Source organism: Mastomys coucha, unplaced genomic scaffold, assembly GCF_008632895.1.
Source record: "Mastomys coucha isolate ucsf_1 unplaced genomic scaffold, UCSF_Mcou_1 pScaffold23, whole genome shotgun sequence".
NCBI lineage: Eukaryota > Metazoa > Chordata > Mammalia > Rodentia > Muridae > Mastomys > Mastomys coucha.
The window spans coordinates 82,127,307-82,138,313 of NW_022196906.1; positions in this window are offsets into that span (position 1 = coordinate 82,127,307).

Genomic DNA, 11,007 nt, shown 5'->3' on the forward strand with positions numbered 1-11,007 from the left:
GATTTATTTATTATTATATGTAAGTATGTGTAAGTAGCTGTCTTCAGACACACCAGAAGAGGGTGTCAGATCTCTTTATGAATGGTTGTGAACTACCATGAGGTTGCTGGGATTTAAACTCAGGACCTCTGAAAAAGCAGTCAGTCCTCTTAACTGATGAGCCATCTCTCCAGCCCACTTTTACTCAATCTTAATTAAGTTAAATTCAAATATTAAAGAATTGACAATGTAAATTGTTTTGCTTAATAAATACAACTTTACTGAGTAAAAGGGACTATGTTGAAATTTATTATTCAAACTGACTATGTTGCAAGTGTGCCTGGAATTCAAACTACAAATTTTTCAATACAAAAAAGTAAAACTATGTAAAAAAAATCTCTCATTAATATGTTTTACACTAATTAAATTTGAATATACTTGGATAAATATACTGCTAAAATTTATTGCACCTCTTTCCCTTTTTTTTAATATGGCCATCAGGAAATGTAAAATTATGTGTGTGGTTCATTTTCTATAGTAAATGAGTAATAGTACTCTAGAGAGAGAATTAAAAGAAGAAAATAACATATCCTTTATATTGAAATATAAAGGACAGAGAATGGATAAAAATCAGAAAATACTTATTTAGCCCAGATAACTATATGTTAGAAGATTAATCTCATTTGAGACTAAATCACAGACCCATAATTCCCTACAGACCTAGTCTTTCATTCTTCCTTCATCAAAACTGACCTTGGGAAGCCAATCCTGGCAACCTCCAGGATGAGATTGTTCTCTGAAAGACTGATTGCTCACTGTCTGGACAAGATGTGCTCCCCACCCCTTACCAAAGGACTTAAAATGGTGCAATAAACACATAACTAGCAGAAATAGTATTTTAAACATCCTCCCCTCTGGTATTTGTGACGGCCTTAATGAGATAGAAGGACTATAGGAAAAGTTTGTGTCACAATGATTCTTTAAAGTGAAGACGCAGATCAAAGTTCACCATTGCCAAATATACAACTTGAGGATGAACTCAAGTGCTGCTATTAATCATGGTTTCTGGGGATCTGATGACACAGATTAAATGGCTGTAAAGAACACTGCTGTGCATCATGTTCTTGCAACTGTCATCAACGCTTCTGCCAAGTGTCCGCAGATCGGGCGGAAGAAAAGCTGTTCAGTATTTATTGAGGTGTCTCTAGCCGAGCCTAGCCAAGAATCTGGACACCAGGTTTAAGTTCATGACAACGCCTCAGAGGTGCCTTCCAGACCTCTGCTCCCTCAGGAAAGAAAAGCCTGTGAAACTGAAGGGAGTGTGGAGGTGGACCAGCGTGGGATCGGACAGCACATGAATTTCATTGACACTTAGCTTTCAATCATGGTACAACTTTCCACAAGTATTCCATAAAACATTTTGAGTAACTTATAATGTGCCAAAGTTCAAAGGTCTGCAGCTATGTGGGTTTTTTCCTTTTTTTCACAGTCAAAAAGAAAAAAAAAAAAAAAACTCTCCCGAACAGAAATGCAGAGTCTTAGAGACAGCAGCTCGCAAACACTGTAGGATGGGAAGCCTGCAGCTCAAAGTTTTATTGACTTCTTTGCACAATTATCACAAAGCCTGAATTTAACTAACAAATAAAAAAAGTTTACATGAGGACATAGCATTGAAACAAAGGCATGTGCGTGTGAAGAAAAGATACATCAGAAGTGAATAGGAGGGCATGATGTTGACAGTAGGGAAGTAAATAGTTATCGTGGGAGGAGTCACATGCATGCATTGCAGAGTTTCTTATAAAACAGCAGTTCAGTGCCAGATGGGACCAAACAGAAAAAGAAGGAAACCTCAATTTTATTTGAGACAGGCTTCTTATGTTCACATAAGAAATATTTCCCACCCTTTCTTTTTAGTTATGGCTTGCTTTCTTCTTGAGACAAGGTGTAGCTACATATGCCAGTTTGATTGTGAGCTCCTGAACCTCAGCCTATGAGTGCTGGGATTATGGGAATACATCACCATGCCTGACAGGTAGAACATTATCCCCAGTGTCCTTTGCTTCCAGAAAGAGGACTTGGGAGGCCACTGTGTCCCTAGCTATGGTAGGACCACCTCAATGTGTCTAGAACTCAAGGGTGTACTTGGGAGATTCTGCATAGTGTCAAACACTGAAACCCTGTGTTCAATGACACCCTTTCAGAGTGTACACTACCACAGCTCATCAATGCCTTTTTACAGAAAATACTCTGCAGTAAGTTCATATTTATTTGAGTCGATGTATGATTATTCTGTTTCTCTAATAGATTTCACATGCTGTGTGTAGAAATCCTGTGTCTCCTTTGCCACGCTTCCCCAGCATTTAGAATTATACCTGATTTAGAGCTTAACACATATATTAAAGATGAAATGAATGGATAAATAATGGCTTGATTTAGTTACTGAAATCCATGAAGATTAGGTTTTCTTCCTATAATTGTTATAACATTGTGAGTATGCTAGCACAATGGGTTTTTTTCTTCATTTTTATTGTAAAGTATGTGTGTGTGTGTGTGTATATATATATATATATATATATATAGTACATATATATCATAAAATTCACCTTGTAGATGATTCATTAAGATCTATCATTTATTTTGAATATGTCTCTCCCACTTGTGTGCATGTGCATGTGCGTGTGTGTGTGTGTATGTGTGTGTGTGTGTGTGTGTGTGTGTGTGTGTGTGTGTGTGTGTGCTTTCAGAATCATGAAGAGGGAATCAGATCTCTCAGAGCTGGAATTAGGTGGTCATTATGAGCCAACCATTGGGTCTGAGAACCAAATTCTGGTCCTCTTAACTGCTGAAACATGTCAACCCCCTTACATGATTTTTGTTTAAGTGTTATAGTTCGTGGATTTACCTGATGTGAAATCACCACCCTACCCCCTCGATCTCCAGAAACGTTCACCTTCTGTCTTAATCAAGGTTTGGACAAAATGACCAAAAGTAACTTGGGAAGGAAAGATTTTTTTGAAACTGACAGTTCTACATCATAGTCCATCACTGAAGAAGGTTAGGGAAGGAACTGAAGACAGGAACCTGGAGGCAGAACTGATATAGAAGCCATGCAGGACTGCTACTGACTGACTTACTCCCCATGGCTTCCTCAGCCTGTTTTCTTATGGCATGGAGGAACACAAGCCCAAGAATGGTACCATCTACAGGTACCATGTCTATCACCAACCAAAAATATATACCATAGGCTAGCTGCCAGGACAGTCTGGTGGGGGTATGTTCTCAGTTGAGGTTTCCTCTTCCCAGATGACTCTAGCTTGTGTCGAGTTGACATAAAACTACCCATCACACCTTCTCAAACTGAAACTTAGAATTCTCCATTCCCATCTTGCAGCTCTTGCCACAACTATTCCACTTTTTGTTTCTATGCATTTGATTTTTCTAGGTACACTATATAAGTGGGACCACAAATATTTGTCATTTGCCTATACATATTTCACCTTAACACATTTTCAAAGGTCCACCCATGTTGTAGTAACACATATCAGAATTTTATTCCTTTATGAGGCTAAAGAGATGGCTCCCTAAGTAGCAGCACATTTACAACCCAAAGCACTCAGCCTCATAGTTAAGAAGCTTCCTCTTTTTAATACTCAAATGGTTAAAGTCGTGTCCTTAACTCCTGTGACCTTTCCTTTCCTTTCTCCTTTCCAAACTCTTAATAAGCTCTTAGCTCCATGCAAACTTCCTAGTGGCCCTATCCCAATTTCGAATTCCTCAGCTGCCCATTCAAAGGAAGGTATTCACTGAAGACAGGTAACAAACAGAAAACATTGTGTTGAAGGAAATATACTGCAGACCATCAACCAATGGCTGTCCTCAACATGAACTTCACCCCTAAGATCTAAGAGGATATCAGCTGCTAAATCATCAACTATCCACTGACCTTTCTCTAACAGAGAGAAAAAGATACCAGCAAAGAGCATCTTCGGCCTTTTTAATTCTGTTCGTTCTCCCTCTTCCCTCCATCAAGATTATTTCCTGAGCCGTTATCACTACTCCAATCTACTTTTCTTGCTTGCTATCACACATCATTTAGGCATCAGACAACTGGGGTTCATCCCAACTTGCCATTAATATTCAAATGATTAAAGTCGAGTCTTTAACTCCTATGGTCTTTAGTTTCTCTATCAGTAAAGAATGGGCAAAAACACCTCCCACAGTTGTTAAAAAATGTTAAATAAAACAATGTTTTATGCACTATCACTCTGCAAGTTCAGCTGCTTTTCTGTCTAGTACAGGAAGACTCAACACTGGTTTCCCGCCCCCTAACTTTTCTGTAAGGAATTATCTTTAACAATATAAAGCAAGAGAAACAATTACATCCACAAGCAGAAGATTGATCTGGCTTGACATGGGAAGAGGATTTTAAAATAATAGACACATGTCTGTCTAGTGCTCTTTAAGGTGAATGAACATGGACTAAGGAGAAAGGAATTCAATGGGAATGTGTCCTTAGCAGAGAAGGCAGGCCCTGACATGAGGAATGTAATCCAGAGATCCAGAACCACAGAAGATTCTTTGACACAACCTACCCTTTGAAGGTAAGCTCTGAGGTTCTACGTCCTCCATCTAAGTCCTACCTCCAATTCCCACTATCATCCAAAGTCACATCATAATGACTCTACCAGTGGATTAACCTGTCACAACCCAAGCACCTCTCAGTGTTTGGTATCACAAGCTGGGACCAGGTCTCCAAAACATGTACCGTTTGGGAGGATACTTCACATTCTAACTATAATAGAAATTTTTAATACTTAACTCTGCCGATGACTTTTTCTTTTTTTAATCTCTGCCTGCCTGTTACTTAGTACTAGGTGCTGAGGCAAAAATACATGTCAATTCACTGTGGGTTCCAATTATAGGTGGGCCAGTTGGCCTACAAGGAAAGAACACATTAAAATATGTATACACTTTAAGAGTAGTATGCAGGGCAAGTAAATTGGCTCAAGCACATAAGAGTGCTTGCCCCTCAGCCTTGCGATTTGAGTTCAATCCCTGAAGCCTACGTGTGGAAGGAGAAAGGGAGCATCTGCTCCTAATGTCGTCTTCTAACCTTCACCAAAGAACACATACACAGAGTGAGTCAAAAAACACAGAGGGGCAAGAAGACAGAGTGCTGCTGCAATGCTTCACTGGAAAAGATGATGGAGTCTGGTGGAAGGAATGGAAATTGGGAAGACTTTACTGAGGAGAGAAGTCCCTGAGGAAGTGCTATAAACTGAGAAGGCAGATGGGGAAGGACATTCAGAACAAAGAGAATGGCGTGGAAAGACACCAAACCCTACACGGTTGCTGTTGCCAAGAGGCGCTTGCTGACAGGAACCTGGTGTGGCTGTTCCCTGGGAGGTTCTGCCAGTGCCTAATCCATGCAGATGTGATTGCTCATAGCCAACCATCAGACTGAGCTGAGGGTCCTGGTCGGGGAGCTGGCAGAAGGACTAGAGGAACAGAGGGGGATTGCAACCCCATGGGAAGAACTACCCAGTGCTCCCAGGGACTAGACCACCAACCAAAGAATGTACAGGGAGGGATCCATGATTCCAGATACATATGTAGCAGAGGATGGCCTTGTTTAAAACATCAATGGGGAAGGAGGCCCTTGGTCCTGAGGAAGGTTTGATGCCCCAGTGTACGGGGATGCTGGAGTGGTGGAGCAGGAGTGGGTGGGTGGGTGGGGGAGCACCCTTATAGAAGCAAAGGGGAGGGGAAAGAGGGTAGATGGGATGTGGTAGGGTAACTGGGAAGGGGAATATCATTTGAGATGTAAATGAATGGAATGATTAAATAAATAAATAAATACATAAATACATAAATAAATACATAAATAAAAGCTAAAACCAAGTGATAATCTTTTTAAAAAAAGAAAAAGAAGTAAAACTCTCAACTTCTCCTCCAGCACCAAGTCTGCCTGCACACTGCTTCCTGCTATGATGATGATAAACTGAACTTTGGAAACTGTAAGCCAACCCCAATTAAATTGTTTCCTTTTAAGTGTTGCCATGGCCATGGTGTCCCTTCACAGCAATAGGAACCCTAAAACAGAAGCTATCAAGGACAGTTGCTCAGGAGCTCTCTAGTATTTGTCGCAGTGACCCACAATGCATCTCTCTCTTAAGGGTCTTCCAAACAAGAACTTTTGAGTGTTTCTTGCCTTCTCAGTGACCTCATGGTAAATCTGAATAGGTAGCAAACATTCAGACATAAGTTACATCATAGTTCCACACACCAAGGTTATCAGACTTAGGAAAACAAATGGGCAAAGGCTTAAGAGGGTTCCAAATTATATTCATTCATCGCAAGGCCTCCCAGCACTTTGCATTTCTCTGTGGCAGCCTCTTTAAAGAATTCCTTTCCTGTTGCACAGTGAGAGCTTCTATTGCGTATGAAGAAGACATGTGGTTCAACTCTTTTTGCCTTGAAACTCAATTAGGCAAATTAAGAAAAAGGAATCTGTAAATCCCTGCAATCCATTCCACCAAATGCCTTTCAGAAAAATGTGCAGTTTTCCAAAACCCTAAATAAGCATTTTTTTTCCTTTCCTGCTAATAATGGAGAAATGTCTTATTACTGTTCTGTAAATAAAGTCAATTGGGAAAATGAATTTTAAATGATGTTAGGATTTCCAAAGAAAACCACAAGACAAACTCAGAGTCAAGGCGATAATGCACCCCATTTGTACCTTAGCCCATGAGCAAGCATGTGACCATCTGGGATATGTGATGTCATAATAAGAGCGACGGCATCAACTCGTTGAAAAGGCAAGGGGGCAATTACATTCTTCCTGCCAGCTCTGATAGACTGCTTCCTGAAGAGTTTTTGTGTTCTTCAGAAACCATTTTTACAAGGCACTGGAGGCACCAATGGTGTGTCATTCACTGCTGCCCGTGCCTAGAATAATGCTGGGTAAATAGTTAAGGCTTAATAAGTAGTCACTGACTGGATACATATTGAAAATGCTGACCGTTTTCTATGGTAATAAAAAGTTCAGGATGCGTTAGGATCCTTTTGTTGAGATCCTGAAGGGATGATTTATTTCCTTAAGACATTACAGATTGATTGGGAGGAGAGGCAATTTATCAAGTACAATTAAATTTACATACTTTAAAAGCACTTTCAAAATGCATATCAGTTATCACTACTGCTACTATTAAGGATGACAATAGCACTAATAATAATAATAATAATAAAACATCAGATTAAAAGAGTTTATCAAAATATCTTGGTTTTTCACATCCAAAGCACTATTGAGAAAAGAAAAATAAACAAGACCTCCCCCAAATTAAAAGTTTTTGTGCTGCAAAGGACACCATTAAGAAAGCTGAAAGATGGCACACAGGATGAGAGAAAATATTTGCAGATCATATATCTTAGAAGGGGCATGGACTTAGTTTATATATATATATATATATACATATATATATATACTTAGTTTATATATATGTATATGTATATATACATGTATATGTATATATATGTATATATAAAATGTATATATTTTATATATGTATATGCATATATATATAAAAGTATACCGTAATAGTATTTTTTTTAAAAAGACAACCTAGTTAAAAAGTGAGCAAGTAATATGTATGGCTTTTCCTCAAAAGAAGATACACAAATGGCTTAATAAAGTAAAGAAAAATGATGTTCAGTATTATCCTTGTGAAAAAATGAAAATGCAACCATAGTACGATGGCATTGCAGAAGACTGATAATAATGAGGTCAGAGAGGGTAAGGGGAAAACTTTGCATTGCTAACAAGCATGAGAAATGGGCTTTTGAAGACAGTAAAAGAATATTTCAGCATCACATAGCTCCACCCCCAGGTATATACCCAAGAGAAACAAAGGTGTGTTTCTCTTGTCCTCACAACAATATCTTCAGTGTTTACAACAGCATTATTCATGATAGTTAAAAGTAAAAATGGGAGCCGGGCGGTGGTGGCGCACGCCTTTAATCCCAGCACTTGGGAGGCAGAGGCAGGTGGATTTCTGAGTTCGAGGCCAGCCTGGTCTACAAAGTGAGTTCCAGGACAGCCAGGGCTACACAGAGAAACCCTGTCTCGAAAAAAAAAAAAAAAAAAAAAAAAAAAAGTAAAAATGGGCTGAGCATGTTAGTTCACTTCTGCAATTTTAGCCCTTGGGAGGCAGAGATAGACAGGTTATTATCCCACGTTTGTTCTAGAACTAATGATGGTGATAGTTTGACAATTCTTTTTTGTTTGTTTGTTTGTTTGTTTGTTTTCAAGACAGGGTTTCTCTGTGTAGCCTTGGCTGTCCTGGAACTTACTCTGTAGACCAGGCTGGCCTGGAACTCAGAAATCCTCCTGCCTCTGCCTCCCAAGAGCTAGGACTAAAGGCGTGCGCCACCACCGCCCAGCTAGTTTGACAATTCTTATTTTTTAAATTCTTATTTGTCTATTTATTTATCATTCAGTGTGCATGAGTGTGTTGCCATCATCTATAACTGTGCACCATTTGTGTGTCTCCCGTCCATGGAGGCCAGAAGAGAACCTAAAAACCCCTGCAACTGGAGTTACAGAGGGCTGTGAACCATCATTTTGGTGCTAGGACTTGAACCTGGGTCCTCTGGAAGTGTAGATGGTGCCCTTGACCACTGAGCCATCTCTCCCACTCTTGTATCAGGTTATTTATGCTCATGTTGCCCTTTTTGTATGATATAATACTTTTTATTGTAAGATATGTACATACCTCAAAATTTACTATCATATGCTATAAAATATGTAAATCAGAAGTATTAAATCTTGTTTCATGTTGTGCAACTATTGCAATCTATCTCTGGAGTTCTTTTTATCTAATAAAACTGAAATTTCACACTGATTAAACATTGTTTAATCTATCCTTCCTCTTTAGCTCCACGTAACTTCCATTCTATCTTCTGTTGGTGTGATTTTGAGACCCCAACTGCTTTATGGAAGTGCAATCATATAGCATTGTCTTTTTAATGGAAGGCTTTTTTCACTGCACAAAATGCCCTCAACTTTCAGACACTTTAAAATATTTGCAAGAATTTCCTTCCTTTGAAAGGTTGAATAATATTCCACTCTGTGTGGGTGTGTGTGCATGTGCTTGTGCATGCGTGTATGTCTTGGTAAAGAAAAATGTCTTGGTATTAATAGTAAGTCATTCTAGTGACCACAATAATAGGATTCAAACATGGATATGGAATGTCTGTGTGGATCTGTCTAGTCTTGTACAAACTCAGTCAACAGCACAGTTAATAAACTTCTTGATATTACCACATCAGAGTCTCAGCATGAATGAAACTTCAGAAAGACAAGTTTGTCTTCTCAAGGATCTGAATGGACTTAAAAAGATATCTAGATACTTAGCAAGATTTCTACCTTTGTCCCATGTGATGATTAGGCCATGCAATTAAGAGCAATATGAAAGGGAAATTTTATTAACATATTTTGTATACTATGTAGTATCAAATAAATTACTAAATATAGCTTTATTCAAATATGAAAGCACCAAAATTGTCATATATGTTGTAACCAAGTAAAGCTCCATTCTATTTTAAAAGTCATCTTTAATTAAACCAGTACATTGAAACTAATTCTGATACTGCTATGTTCTTTGTAAGATTACAGAGATAAATATACACACATATATGTCTGTACATATAGTCATATATATATATATAAAACATTTCAAAAGAATAAGCTTACTAATATTAGGTTAAGTATTAATAAATAGGTATCACATGAATTTAAACTTGAAAATTTCAAGATTCATATTCTAACTATACTTCTTAAACACTAACAAACTGAGTCTCAAAGTGATTTTTTGTACAAAATCTTGATTGAGAAATCTATAGTGTGCAACCAACTTCACTATTCACCAAGACAATCATGTTTTCAGTCAAAAATAACAACTTACCTACAAATATACCTGCAAAAAATACCAAGCTTAACATCTGTCAGAGGTTTCTATACTTCGACTACTTCCGTTCTGACACTGATTGTATTGATGTTAACCTGTCAAAATTATGGACAGCCATGTAACTGCTCATGTATTTAACTCCATTCTCAACTTATCATTTCTTTTCAGAAAGGATGATGAGATTAAAATACAACATGGTAATCATTTAATGAAAACCTAGTTGACAATGCAATGTTGGGATATAACTCATATAGATGAGCCAGCAAATTCTTATAAGGAAAGGCACACTGAAATAAAGCAATCTCTACAAACATCTAGCTAGACCCAGTGTGGCATTCAGCAACTCTGCCATGATGCCCCAGTCTCATGGAATGGCTCCTTTAATGATTCTCCACTAGACCCCAGGGGAATCTGTGATTTCATGATGCCCCAGTCTCATGGAATGGCTCCTTTAATGATTCTCCACTAGACTCCAGGGGAATCTGTGATTTCACGAGGCATCTCTTTTTGTATCTTTTCCTTCCCCCAACATTTCCCAGATAGAACTTGCTGCAAAAATTAGTCAGTTTTTTTTTTCTTCTTGTAATCAAACATCCAGTTATCTCACAAAGCTGCTATTTACTATACAATTTTAAGTTTAAACTTGGGGGAGAGAGCAATGAAGACCAACTTGCATTTTAAATGGTTTCTTTATCTCTCACCTTTTCATGAATTGACATAAAGAGTGAGTCCTTCCTTATACAGGCCAAACTGTGCCTCCTCTGGAAGGCATGAAGGTCTCCTGACCCCCTACATTCCAGAAATCAGAGGTCAGCAACAGTGTGCCCCGCTTGTGAAAAGCTGTTGACCTCTGGGAGGGGGCTTGTATGGAAGCAAGTATTAATTTTCAGAATGTGACTGGTCTTGATAACAACACCCTCATCCCATCTCCATGTGTTCTGGAATGTTTTCCAGTCAAGAGGCCTAGAAGGGATCTGTCATCACTGCTTAGTGGCTCAGACAGATCATTCGGGCATCCTTGCCTTTCTCTCTGGACCTGAACAAAGCATTCTATTCCACCTTC